Source organism: Sciurus carolinensis, unplaced genomic scaffold, assembly GCF_902686445.1.
Source record: "Sciurus carolinensis unplaced genomic scaffold, mSciCar1.2, whole genome shotgun sequence".
NCBI lineage: Eukaryota > Metazoa > Chordata > Mammalia > Rodentia > Sciuridae > Sciurus > Sciurus carolinensis.
The window spans coordinates 180,605-194,361 of NW_025920212.1; the positions used below are offsets into that span (position 1 = coordinate 180,605).

General features: G+C 52.2%; 1 protein-coding gene across 1 annotated transcript in view; it reads left to right on the plus strand.

Moving 5' to 3' along the window:
- The first annotated feature begins 4,563 nt into the window (after positions 1-4,563).
- LOC124975112 (probable RNA-binding protein 19) overlaps positions 4,564-13,757 on the plus strand; it is a 28,169-nt gene continuing 18,975 nt past the window's right edge. The window contains exons 1-2 of the mRNA XM_047538000.1: positions 4,564-4,683; positions 12,705-12,803. The gene's annotated coding sequence lies outside the window, so the exon portion shown is untranslated. The remainder of the gene's footprint in view (positions 4,684-12,704; positions 12,804-13,757) is intronic.

Below are 13,757 nucleotides of genomic sequence, written 5' to 3' on the forward strand. Positions count from 1 at the left end.
CTATGAACACATCGTCTGTGAGCAAGGCCTCTGTGAGCACAGCGTCTATGAGCACGTCCTCTCTGAGCAAGTTCTCTGTGAGCATGGAATCTGTGAGTTCATCCTTTCCGAGCTTGGCCTGAGACATGGCCTGTGTGAGCAAGGCCTCTATGAGCTCATCCTCTCTGAATTCAGCCTCTGTGATCTCAGACTTTCTGAGCTCAGTCTCGGTGAGCAAGGCCTCTGTGAGCATGGCCTCTGCGAGCACAGCCTATGTTAGCAATGTCTATGTGAGGAATGCCTGTGTGAGCTAGTCCTCTGTGAGCTCGGCCTCTGAGAGCACAACCTCAGTGAGCAGGCCTCTGTGAGCTCTGACTCTGAGTATGAACTCTGTGAGTAAGGTCTCTGTGAACATGCCCTCTGTGAGCAAGGTTTTCATGAGCACAGGTTCTGTGAGCAAGTCCTCTGTGAGCACAGCATCTGTGAGCAAGTCATCTCTCAGCAAGGTCTCTGTGAACAAGGCCTCTGTGAGCTCATCCTCTCTGAGCTCAGCCTCTGTAAGCAAGGCCTCTATGAGCAAGGCCTCTGTGAACAGGGCATCTGTGAGTGAGGCATCTGTTAGCAAGGCCTATATGAGCAAGGCCTAAGTGAGCAAGGCCTCTGTGGTCTAGTTCTCTGTGAGCTAGGCCTCTGAGAACATGGCCTTTTTGAGTACGGCTGCTGTGAGCAAGGCGTCTGGGCACAAGATCTCTGTGAGCAAGGCCTCTATCAGCAAGGACTGTGCGATCTCATCCTCTGTGAGCTTGGCCTCTGTGGGCATGGCCTCTGTGAAAATGTCCTCTGTGATCTTGTCCTCTGTGAACTCGGCCTCTCTGAGCATGGTGTGTCTGAGCATGGCCTCTGTGAGTAAGCCCTCTGTGAACAAGCTCTCTGTGATCAGGCCTCTGTGAGCAAGAATTTTGTGAACACAGTCTCTGTAAGCTAGGCCTCTATGATCAAGGCCTCTGTGAACGTGGCCTCTGTGAGCTTGGAGTGTGTGAGAAATTATCACAGTCTCTGTGAGCTCATCCTCTCTGAGCTTGGCCTCTGTGTTTATGGACTCTGTGAGCAAGGCCTCTGTGAGCACAGCCTCTCTGAGCAAGGTCTCTGTGAAAAACGCCTCTGTGAGTATGGCCCCTGTGAGCAAGTCCTCTATGAGCACATCCTCTGTGAGCACAGATCTATGATCTTGGACTCTGAGCACAGCCTCTGTGAGCTATGACTCTGTGAGTATGTACTCTGTGAGCAAGGCCTCTGTGAACATGTCCTCTGTGAGCAAGGCCTATGTGAGCAAGGCCTCTGTGAGCAAGGTCTCTGTGAGCTAATCTTATGTGAGCAAGACCTCTGTGAGCAAGTTCTTCTTTAGCACAGCCTCTATGAGCATGGCCTCTTGAGCTCGTCCTCTGTGAGTTTGGTTTCTGTGAACTTGGTCTCTGTGAGCAAGGTCTCTGTGAGCACAGCCTCCCTGACAAAGTTCTTTGTGAGCATGGCCTCTGTGAGCAAGGCCTCTGTGATCCCAGTCCCTGTGATATTGGCCTCTGTGAGCTAGACCTCTGTGAGCAAGGCCTTTGTGAGCACAATATTTGTGTGGAAGGCCTCTGTGAGCACAGTCTCTGTGAGCAAGTTCTCTTGAGCTTGTTGTCTGTGAGGAAGGCCTCTGTTAGCGCAGACCGTGAGATCGGCCTCTGTGAGCTCAACCTCTGTGAGAACGGCCTCTGGACAAGGCCTATGTGTGCTTGGCCTCTGTTAGCAATTCCTCCGTGAGTTTTTATTTCCTTCAGACTGAAGAGAAGCACAGAGGACACAGCAAATGTGTGTCATGGGTTGGGAAGCCAGTCACAGGTTGACCAGGGTTCTCTGCTGGCTGTGGAGGCCAACTTGTTTCAAGGACCTTTTTGCTTGGAACTCCTGAGCTGAGTGGCCATCATACAGCCCCTGCTTACTTGCTTTCATCTTGTACTGCAGGACGGGGAGGGAAACTCTTTAGCCACCAGAAGGGGAGGGAGCCTGGCTGACACCCACCTTCCTCCTGAGGAAGATGAGGGTAGAGAAGTATCACAGTGTGTGCCTGGCAGCACCAGGACCCAGCCAGCACTTCCCTGTGCCCTAGGAGGAATGTGGCTTGCCAACTGCATGTCATAGAAACCACCTACAGTTCAAGACACTGGGCACTGAGCTGCACCCTGCTACTCCTGTGTCTTGAAGAGCACAGAGTGCCTAGAGCCAGTGAGGAAAGGGTGTCTCTACCAGGCAGGCCTCAGAGTGTTGCCTGGGCCTGGATCTGTGTTTGTGTAACTTGCTAGAATTGTATAGTGAGTGGAGAGAAGTGTTTGGGAAGGACTTGAGCTTACACAATGTAGATTCCCTTGCAAGAAAAAAAAATAAAGTATTCACATAAAATAATCCTTGAGATAGCTTCGCAAGAGAGGCCTGTGGATTCAGCTCCAAGGTCGTGGATGTGCTGCCCTGCAGAGCCTCCATGCTCTGTTGAGCAGCAGCAGACTTCCTCGGCTTCCTTTTCACCCAGGTCAGGGAGCCCTACAGGACTCTGGCTGCCTGTGGCTGCTCTTGACCCATGTGTGTCCCCAGCCAGGACTCAGCTTTGAGTCCTCAGTCACCACACCCTACTCAGTCTGCGAGAAGAGTGGAAGACGGCTTCCAGGGAGAAGGTGTGAGACTGCAAGCCACTTTCTGGACAAGGTGCCCACTGATGGACCTTGGTAGGCAGATGGAGGGAAAAGAGAGAAGCAGGCCACACCTGTGCAGGGGCACAGGCACCTGGCTTCCAGAGTTACTCCTGTTTAATCCACTTGAAGGAAGCCTTTCCCCATGTGGTGATGCTTTAAGCTTATAGAGGTTTAAAGAAGACAGGAAGCAAACCGAAGAAAGCGGATGGTGGGTGTCAGGTGGGAGTGGGAGGGCGAGTGCCCATGGGAAGTAAGTGACCAGCTGAAAATGTCTACCGTGCCCCAGTTCCACCCTGCTCTGTTCCTCACTGGGCATGCTGTCCAGGTGCTCCCTGGAGCATGAAACCAGGGGCCCAAGCCCATGGAAGTACACTAGGGGTGCTGGGGCCCTGGGGTCGTGTCTGGAGGGCCTCTGTTGACGGAGGCATAAAGCAGTCCAAAGCCACCCCTGGTGCTGGCCCTGGCAATCCCTACTGACTGCTGGCTGCCTTTGGCAGGGGTGCTCCCCTCTCTGCTGGACCCCAGCCCCTGCCAGGACCTGGACATATGGCAGGCCTGATCTGGCCCCAGATGGGGCCAGGTGGGAAATGGGAGCTCAGATGTGCAGGTGAAGAAGAGAGGAGGAGGGTCGACCAGCCCTCCTGCCCAGAGAAGTCCAGCCCTGCCAAGAACACAGAGCCCCAGAACTGCTGTTCAGAGAGGCACAGAGTGTGCCCGACACTGGCACAGGGAGCCTGTCCCCAAGAGTCCTGAGCTGTGCCCTCTGCATGGGTGAAAGAAGAGGCTGAGCCTCTGGAAAATGCTGAGTTTGTGCTGAGATCAGAAATTACAGATGCATAGTGATGGCCCGGGGAGGTGCCCTGCCAGATCCCAGTGGTGCCAGGGAAATCAGCACTGACCTCGCTGCTGGGGAACAATAGCCACATGGTCACTCCCACCTGTGAGCACGTGAGCTCTCTCCCAGGGAAGGTGGAGAGACTGTGTTCACCCACACTGGGATATACCAGGGGGACTCGGCGCAGGACCTCAGCCTCAACTCAGCAGAAGCCATTTGGGTGCGACCTTGGGCTCCAGCTGGCTCAGTGGAGGGGCCCAGCAATCTGGCAGGTGCTCCGCTCCTCCCTGAAGCTCCTGCAGGTCCATGGGCACTAGGGCTCCTGTGGCCCCACTGCCCAGACACCTCCCCTCTGCGTGGGCTCCCCCTCTGTGCCTATGCATCTTAACACTATTCAGCTGTGATCAAAGCACATCCCACCTGACACTTGGTGACCACCCTCTGTGGGCTGCTTTGCTAGGCAGGATCTCAGGTCTCATTCTGAGGAGTGAGTTTTATTTAACAGATACAGTGAACAGACAGGTGGAGGCCCAGGTGCCCAGCACCACACCTGCAAGTTCAGCTGGGAGGGGAAAGCTTCCTCTACACTTGGCTCTCAAGTCGAGCCACCTCTCAGACTGTCCCTGGTCTGAATGCTTCTGTGTGGCCTCTGTTATGTTCTTTGTTCTGACCATGTTAGAAATGACTACTTTACTTGGAAGAGGAAATGCAGGGTGGCTCTAAGACAAAGTTCATTTTTACAAGATGACATGGAGATCACAACGTCTGTGAATTTGAGTCCTGCCTTTTTCACTTAGCATTATGCCATGAGCATGTCCCCATGTCATTAGATGCTTTACTACAAGGACTTCAGATTTATACAGAGGCCCTTTATGTAAATGTATTCACTACTTTTAAATTGACTCACTTAAAACCACTGTCTTGATGAACACTGCATTGTTTTCCCCAGGTTTGATTTTAAAACTAACAATTCACATTCTTGGTGGTCCAAACCTTAGTGTGTGTCTGTTTGATTGTTTCCTCAGGAGAAAAGTCAGGAGTTATAATTGCTGATCCAAAGGAGGTAAATGTCTAGGATACGCCTGAGACATGGAAGATCTGCTCTTCTGAGATTTCACACAAAAGGACACACTCATCAGAGAGGTATGGAAATGATGCTTAATTCCTAGCAACAGCTGACAACCTGAGTGTTTTTTTGTTTTGTTTTGTTTTTGAAAGTCTGCTTTTTTGACCATTTAAAGAATGGGACCTGGTTTAGGTTGTGTTCTCTTGGCAGCTGTTGAGGTTGAACGGTTCTCATACGGTGACAGGCTGCTTATTAATCTTTTCTGAATTGCCTATTTGTATCAATAGTCCTTTCGTCCATGGAGATACCTTTTTTCTTTTGATTTGCAAGTACTCTTTACATATTGAGAAAATTAACAGTCTTTGGATACTGCATGTTTTAAGTATTTCCCCCACTTTATCATTTTCTCCTATTTTTTAACATGAAAATGGTATGAAAATTTTAGGTTGCCAAAACCATCAAATTTTTCCTTAGTGTTTCTAGGTTGATATCATGTTTATAGAAATCTGTCTGCACACCAGATATGTATGTATAAAATATTCTTTCCTTAGTTTCTTATGACTTTGCTGTTGTAGTAATTCATCTGGAGTCTATATAGATATGTGTCCAATGTATTTATCTGTTTACAGTTGAGAAGTTATTCTGGTTCAGTTTGTCTCCACTGATTTAAGATGCATGTGGCCTTACACTAAAGCACAGCTTGTTTCTATCTTTGCCTACTTTGTTGAAACTCTGCCTTGTCTCTGGCACTGAATCAGCCTTCCTGTTTCCTTACCCGTGTGAACTTCCACATCCCGCTTCGTATACATTAGTGAAGTTCAAACAACTATGCAGGAAGATTTTTGTGTGTGTATGTGTGAATTTCATTTGGTTTGCTAGTCAATTTGGGGTGAACTGACATCCTTACAGTATATGTCGAATTGTTCATCTAGGAATAGAAAGTGCTTTTATTTCATTTGTTTCCTCAGTCAACATATTGTTGGATAAAGGGTATTTTTCTTCATGTTTATTGACTTTTATTTTTATGTCATGTCGTTATTCTGAACAGCTTTTTAATTATTGCTGATGTATAGAAATTTATTTTATTCATAATAGTATTATTTTGCTGCTGAACCATCTACCTTGACACCACAGTTCACATTTCTTGGCTCTTTGTGATTTGCTGTTTGAGAGAAGGGCAGAGGAGAAAACCTTCCTATTGAAAATAACAACAGTTGTGCCTCTTTTTTCCAGCTCCTCAGGTTCCAGATAAGGTTGGGTGACAGGAATGAGTGTCACATGCTGACTTTGCTCTTTGAAAGGTGTCCACAAAGCTAGGGAAGCACTGGCTACTGATTCTCCATCTGGAACACAGGTCCCTTGTGAAGTTTGGTGGTTTGGGGTACCAGAATTGAACCTGGGGGTGCTCTACCACTGAGCCACATCTCCGGTCCTTTGATTTTGAGGCAGGGACTCCCTGAACTTGCAATCCTCTTGTCTCAGTCTCCCAAGTTGCTGGGATTGCATGCATGGGCCACCGCACCCAGCCCTGGTAAAGTTTGGTTTCTGTCCATCTCCACTGGACTTTCCAGCCATGGCTCATTAGTACTCCTCAACATTCTTCTGGTCTTTCTCTATCTCTAAATGCATGTGTATTTTCACTCTAGGACTTGAAATGTGTAAATTTGAAGTCTGGTTTCTCTGGTGGCCGTACTTGGTGTTTCTAAGATCTGAGCTCTGCTGGAGTTCTCTGCCAACATCAGGACTACCTTTCACTGTGCAAGACCAGGGTGGACCGTCCTTCCTCACTGGAAATGCTCTAGAACATGTCAAGTGAGGTCTGGAGCTTTACAGCAGTAAAGAACCAGTGGGGTTCCTCAGCGTTGGGGAAGTTTTTCCATCAGTGGTGAAACTGCATGTACGGTTGCACGTCTATGCCAGGAGAGCCCCTGCTGTGTCCCCCACTCAGGTTCCATGGGTTCATGATGACACTTCGTGCCTGTTTAGAAAGGCCTTGCTGTCTTTCTGAGTACTCCGTGTCTGGAACAGGGTCCTGCACCAAAGGCTGCACCCACACTCACCTCCTCAGAGCTGGGTCCACACGTCTCAGGTTTTGGTTCGTGTGCCTCAGTGACAGTCTGGGGACCCTCCGTTTTGGCTAACATGCAGTTTACCATGAGTGCTCTAGCACCTCCCAGGGAGCCTCCCCATGCTGCGTGAGTCTCACAGGGCTTCTGGTCACCGTGGGAGCTCTCTGCACTTTCTGCCCTTCACGCATCTAACAGAGCTTCTCTGAATTGCCCTGGCCTTCAGCAGGCCCCAGGAAGGGATCCCAGGTCTGCAGTGAGCCTTCCTACTACCAGTGGGCTCTGCTTGCTTCTGTGAAGACCTCAGTCCCCAGCTTGCTTTGTGGTTTCTCTGAATCCTCCTGTGTCCCATCTTCCTATTTCCTGCCAGTCCTTACCCAGGTGCCTTCTGGCAGTCTTCCTCTTCACCCCGCCCCTTCTCTTGGTTTCCCTGCAGCCTGTGTTCTGAGCATTCTCACTGAAAATGTGAATGAAATGCTTTCAGTTTTCTTCAGCCTTCCACAGAGGTTGCTGTTCCTGTGAACCCTGTTCTTCACACCTGATGAGACCTGGCCCTTTTCTGTGTGGCTATGTAGCTCCGCCACCGCTGCTGGGTTCTCCTTTCACTGCAGATCCTGGTCAGGAAGGGTAGCCAGCAGGGCCCTTGCCACCTGCCATGAGGTCTGAGGCCGGGTATTACACGCTGTCCCTGGCAGGTGTCCAGCTGGCTGGATCTGTGGCAGGTGTGTGACTGGCCTGCTGCTCTCTAAGTACAGTACTAGATATATTGGAAAGCCATCTGTCCCTCTTCCCTTTCCTAAAACAATGTGGGAACCACTTAGCCACTGGAGCCTGGGCTCTTCCCACCACCTTCTACTGCTGGCCAATCCACCATTGGGTCTGGGAGCCCAGGAGGGGTGCAGAAAGAGACCCGGAGAACCTGCTTCTGAGAGGGTCACAGGATAGCAGGTGGCAGGTAGCAGTGGAAGGCTCTTGAGGGTCTTCCTGGGGCACTGCCGACCTTCCTGACCTCAGTGCTCTGCTGCATGCCAGCCCCCATCGTTATTCATCATGGGCCAGTCCATCCTGAGTGCTTCCTCCTCAGCTTGGTCAGCAGTGACCCCAAGGACAGGAGGAGCCAGGCACTTCCTAGCCCCCGTTACCTCCTCAGCCCTCACAGTGATCCCATCACCCACAGATGGGGCATCTCCTGTGGGCCACAGCCTAACTGCTTTCCTGTTATTTTCTCCTTTACTAATTATTCTATAGGCAGCAGTTTTCAGCTGGTACAAGAGAATAAACTCTCTGAAATAAGGTGGCATGTGCCTCCAGAATGCCCCTTGGTTTTAGCAGAGAAAACAGCAACAGCGATTGTGGCCTTGCTGACTCAGGGCAGAGTGGCAGCTCTGACCTCACACTGGGTCTCCTTGGTGTCTCTATGGCCATGTAGCTGTTCCCTGCAGTCCTCTTGTTCATCCAAGGTCCTGTCCTGGGCCTGGTCATCTTGACCCTCAGAGGCAGCCTGTTTTTCAAAGGAAGTTTGTTCCCAATCCACTGTGAGCTCCTGTGCTCTGCTGGCCCACCTGCCCTAGGCTGGCTGCCTCCTGGCCATGGTCAGCTGTGGTTCACAGCTCTGCCCTGGCCCCAGGGCGTGGCTCAGTCCCTGGCTGCATCTGCACACCCACCACCAGCCCTCCCCGGCCAGGCCCTGCAGCCTCCACTCAGCCCCACTCTCCCCCTGGCCCTTGCTCCCAGCTGCTCAGGACTCAGCCTGAGCACTGGCTCTATGCCTCAGGCTACAACATGCCAAGCTGAGATGAGCTCCCTGAGGTGGAGGCCAGCAGAAGAGGGAAAGGCACAGGACATGGCAGTCACAGTGACAGGGTCTGCTGGGATATCTCCACACCTGGACGGCCCCCACCATCGTAGGCGTGGTGTCACTCTCACCTCCCAAAGCCACATGGCAGTCACTTCCTGGGGTCCGCTCTTGCGTGTATGCTGCATGTCTTTTGAGGGGGAAACCATTACAGCTGGAGGGCAAGTGGTCATGGTCAGGTCCTCCTCTTGGAGGAGGCAGCTGGGGCTGCTGAGCAGCAGATGAAGGGGACACGAGGAGGCTGCAGCCCAAGAGAAGAGACAAGAGGCAACTTCCTGGGGAGAGTAAAAGTTGGTGGCTTGAGGCCAGCCCAGTGGAAGTGTGAAGGCATGAACTGTCCTGGATGAGGCTTGGCAGGGCCCTTCTCAGCAGGAAGTCACTCCCTCCTGAGCCCTGGACCTGGCCCTCAGGCGGAGCCTGACCTTCCTGACATGCCATACTGCAGTGCCCTCTGGGGATCCACCTTGCATTGCTAGAGGGATCCAGAGGCAAACCTGGGCTCAGCCGCCCATTCTGGTAGTGTCTGACGGAGCAAGCAGTGGACTGGATCAGAGAAGGTACTCCAGCCAGTGGAGTAAGAAGAGCTCTGCTCATGGGCCTCCATGAAGAGAAGGGCCGGAGGGCCACAGAAGCTCCCTGGGCTTGGCAGGGGCCTCTCCACTGCCCACAGGGTGTCTGACCACTGAGTGGCCAGCGTTCCCTCCTCCCTGTGTCCCTGGCAGCTCTGAGAGTGCCCCAGGTCCTGTACTGGATCTCCACCCTCCCAAAGCACAGTGTCTGGTTGGTGGGGATGGCCGGCCCCGTGGGGCCTGTCAGTCACTGAACACGGAGGCCCAGGCAGGCTCTCCCTGCTCCTGGAGCACACACACCTTGCTGCCTTCTCGCTCCCGTGTCTGCAGGCCCCTCCACGGGTTTCCTCTTCCCTGTGCAAATACACACAGTGTGGCCCTAGCACAGCCCCACCACGTCCTTGACCCAGGACAAATGTCCTCTATGCCCATAGTGCTCTGGCTTCCTGAGGCCCTGCTCCTGAAAGAGGCCTCTGGGTTGCTCCCAGTCACTCTGGAAGGTCCTCCATCTCTGTGTCACAGACCCACTCTCCCCTTGGAGCATGGTTGGACCTCAGGGAGGTGTGAATTTGATCAGAGATCAGAGAGGTGACTGAGCTGCATTTGTCCCCAGGGCTGACTGCCTTCCATTGTGGTGTGTGCCCCTTTGTAAAGCCAGGTCTTGCTTTTGAGAGGCAGGGTCTGTCCTGCCTCGACATGTTGGCTGACCATGGCCTCCTTTGACCAATTGAATCTCAGGCAGTGACGTTGCAGCTCCTAGCTGTGCCCCGAGAGGCTCCATGTCACCTCCTCTGTGCCTTGTGTGTGTGGCCCTTAGGGCACTGCTCCAAATCTGGACTGGCTGCTGGGGGCTGAGCACCACGTGGAGAATGACAAAGCAGCTCAGCTGACAGCCGGCATCAGGCAGCAGCCTCTAGACCCTGGAAGAGGGGCTGCACGGGGGCCCAGGCAGGGTAGCAGGGGCCCGCCAGCCAGCCTGGTGAAATATTACAATATTACATCCTTAAGTGACTGGTTTGTGGGTGGGTTGTTCTATAGTGACACCTGACTGGCAGAGGTGTGGAGACTCTGAGTGGGGGCGATGCCATGGAGGCCTGAGCTACTGGTGCTCCATGGTATAGTGACAACTGGAACTTCCAGTGGTTTCTCTCCTACCAGCTCCTCCACAACCCTGTGAAAGCATATGGGGCTCAGCAGCACATGTCTCAGGCACAAGGTGACTGAGGAGGCGCCAACAACGTCCCAGCCTGGAGTCCTCTTGCAGAAGACAGAGATTATGGAGCTCAGGGCAAACAGCACAACAGGATGCCTTCACCATGCAGAGCTGAGGGCAAGGGATGCCCATGCCCTGGTGTGGAGAGTGTCTGGCACAGGTGCCCTTGGAGTCGCCTCTGCACTCAGAAGCATTCAGGCCTCTCAAGCCCATGAATCATTGGTTAGACTATCAGCCGGCGAAGGGTGTGGAGGCTCACTGGTGCTCAGCAGAAGCTGGGAAAGCCTTCCCCACCAGGCCTAGGAGACCAAGGAAGAGGAGGCCTTGGGAGTTCAGGCCCTAACAGAGCAGTTGATTTGTTCTGCTCAATCAGCACTGTGATATTAAAATGTAAATAAGTCTGTGCGTGTTTGAAGATGCATCTGAACAAACTCATTGGCATAGAAAGGCCTCTCTTAGGTTGGCCTTTTCCAGAAGTGTATTTGCATTGTGAACCAAGGCTGTGCCTGACCCACCCTAAAGATTGAGAGGATCCCCTTGGGTGAGCTGAGGACAGACAGGCCCTGAGTGAGCCTGGAACTCAAGGGTAGAGGAGGTCAGGACCTGGCCCTGCCTTGTGAGAGTGTGCAGAGAGTGGGTGTGGCCAGAGACAGATGTGTGGGCTGTCTCAGCAGCACAGGAATGTCCTGCTTGAAGAAGAGGGACTCAGGTGCTTGGAGCTGGGTGGGAACTGATGTGCTGTGAGTTATCCACCATGCTGGCCACCTCTGGGGGCATGTGAACTGAGAAGGAAAGGGGCTGAGGTTCTGGACTTGTCCATAAGCCCCATGAACAAAGTGCTCTGATTGGAAGGATGGTTTCTCCTGGGAAGCCTCCTTGGGTTGAGGTTGTGGGTGCTCTTCCAGGGGCAGCTGGTGCACTGTGGTGGGCCTGACAGGCAACACCCAAGTCCTTTCCATCTCATGCTCTACCATCCTCACGTGCTCGCTCCTAAGGGCACTAGATGTCTCCCTTCTGGCATCTGGAGAGTGGAGAACAGGGAGGAGGCAAAGCCCTTCTGCATTCCCTGGCTCCTTCTCTGTGCAAGACCCTGGTGCAGGAGATGCAGTAGAAACAGGAGGGGTGAAGCCCTGCCCTCATACAGCTGATCATCTGGCTGGGTTAGGCCCACTTTTCTCTTGCTTTTTCTCTACCCAATTTCCAGTTGTGATTTTCATACCCAGCCAAACTCTCAGTCAAAATGGGCATCAAGTTCAGTGTATACTCCTCCCGATATCTATTCCAACTGTCTTCTCTGCCCAGAACTAAACCCCTCAACCTCCCACCTACCTTGCCTCTTGTCTTTATTGCCTGCACCATACTACCAGCAGGACGGCCCTGGTAACTAAGATGGCACTGTGGTTCCATGTGCAATCACTTTCCCAGTCTTGGTGGATGGGGTCCAGATTCCTGAGAATAGAATCCAAGATCCTCTGGAGGGCCTCTGTCCAGCCCCACAGTCCCGTCCCTCTTTGCCTCTTCTCACCTCCACACACACACACAATTCCATAAAAATCCCTGTCCACACCACATTGCTCCTTCTTGCTGTCTTGAGTGGCATCCCTCTCTCACTTTCTTGGTAAAACTCCAATTACTTCTATACTTCCAATTCTTATAAAATATTTAGTGTGTGTATAGTTCAAGTGTGAATTCACTCTCCTGCAGCACTTGTGCCAAGCACAGGACTCCCTGCCTCCCTTGCTCCCATTTACCCTCCTCAGACACGATAATTTTCAACTTCTTATTCTTTAGGTATTTATCTCCATGTGTCTAAATAAAAGTGTCTAGATTGCTCCTTCTTGGATTCTTACCTTAGCCCTGACTTGCTGAACACCTTCATGAAGATGTGAACCAGATTGATCTTGGAATGCATGCCCTCCTGACATGGTGGTGCTGACTCTCTGAAGCTCCTTCTACCAGCTGGACCTACATGGGTGTTTTGCATGGGCCCTGTGCACCGTGCCACAACTACTTTCCCTTTGCTGCACAGGGCTCCCAGAGTTCACAGCTCTCCTCATATTCCTTCACTTTCTATGTACTTACAACTGATTACAGCCTGACCCTTCTCTACTTTTCTAATGCTCTGAAATACAGGTCAACTCCAGGCATCTCTCCAGAACCTTTTGGGGGTTGCAGAGCCTCCTGGCCTCACCCGTCATCGTGATCTGAGGATTTCTTTGCCTTTCTCTCATTTCCTGGGCCACATTTTCCCTATTTCCTGATGCACCCCTTCCTTTTTTGGAGGGCTCCCTGCAGTAGTTTTCTGATATGGTATACATTTGAGGTAAATTTTTTGAAGAATCTGGTATGTCTGAAAATAATCCTGATTTTACCTCATTTTTGTTTGCTATTTCAGATACATACAGAAGTCCAACAGGAAACACTTGCATCCAGGATGTGAAGTCCTCCAGTTTCCTGGGTTGCTGTGGAGAAAGCTCTGGTCCTCTGGTCCTCTGTATGTGACCTTCCTTCTTTTCTATCATGTTCTGGACTACACAGTGCAGTGTACTGATGTGGATCTACAATCATCCCTTTCCTGGGCACTTGACTTCTTCAATCTGAAAACTCATGTCCGGCTGCCCAGGCTTGTGAAAAAGGAGTAAGCATGCCTTCGCCTGGGCGAGCAGCTCTTGGCTTCCCTGCAGGCCCCATGTGGGTGCCCTTCCCTTCCTTCCGGGCTCCTCTGGCCCAGAGCAGGCGGTGACCACACCTGTGCTGACTGGAGCGCAGGAGGTGGCAGCACGACTGGCCTTGCCCCATGCCTGCTCTCCAGGTTTCTGTTCCAGCCCCCGCTGTGGTACTGGCTCAAGTTCTAGTGGGTTCCTGAACCCACTAGTGGCTCCCAGAGCCACATGGCAGCCCCTGGAGGGTCCCCGTCCTGGGTGCCCTCAAGACGCCTGCAGACTCATCTTGGTTGGTGCTGTGGTGCATCACTTGGTGCTGCTGCAGAGAGGACCCTGTCTTCACAGGCACCTGCTCCTGTGGGGCTCACCAGGCTCCCCAGAATGCCTTCCTCCTGATCAGGAAGTGAACGTGGTGTCACTGAGAGGACTGCTCCTTGGTGCTCCCATGAGAAATTTTCTGCTCTCCAGTTGCCAGGACTCTGCCTGCCCATGTGTGCCTTGAGGTCCTTGCAGTGCATATCTGTGACCCCAGTGACTTGGGAGGCTGAGGCAGGAGGATTACAAGTTCAAAGCCAGCCTCAGCAATTTAGTGAGGTCCTAAGCAACTGAGTGAGACCCTGTCTCTAGATAAAACTCAAAAGTGATATGGGTGCAGATCAGTGGGGGAGCCCCCCTGGGTACAACCCCAGTGCCAGGAAAAGAAAACCTGCAACACCCCAGGTGCTCCCCGAGCACTCTCAGCCTTCAAGATGGCACTTCTCTTCCTTCCCCTGTCCATCCTCTGG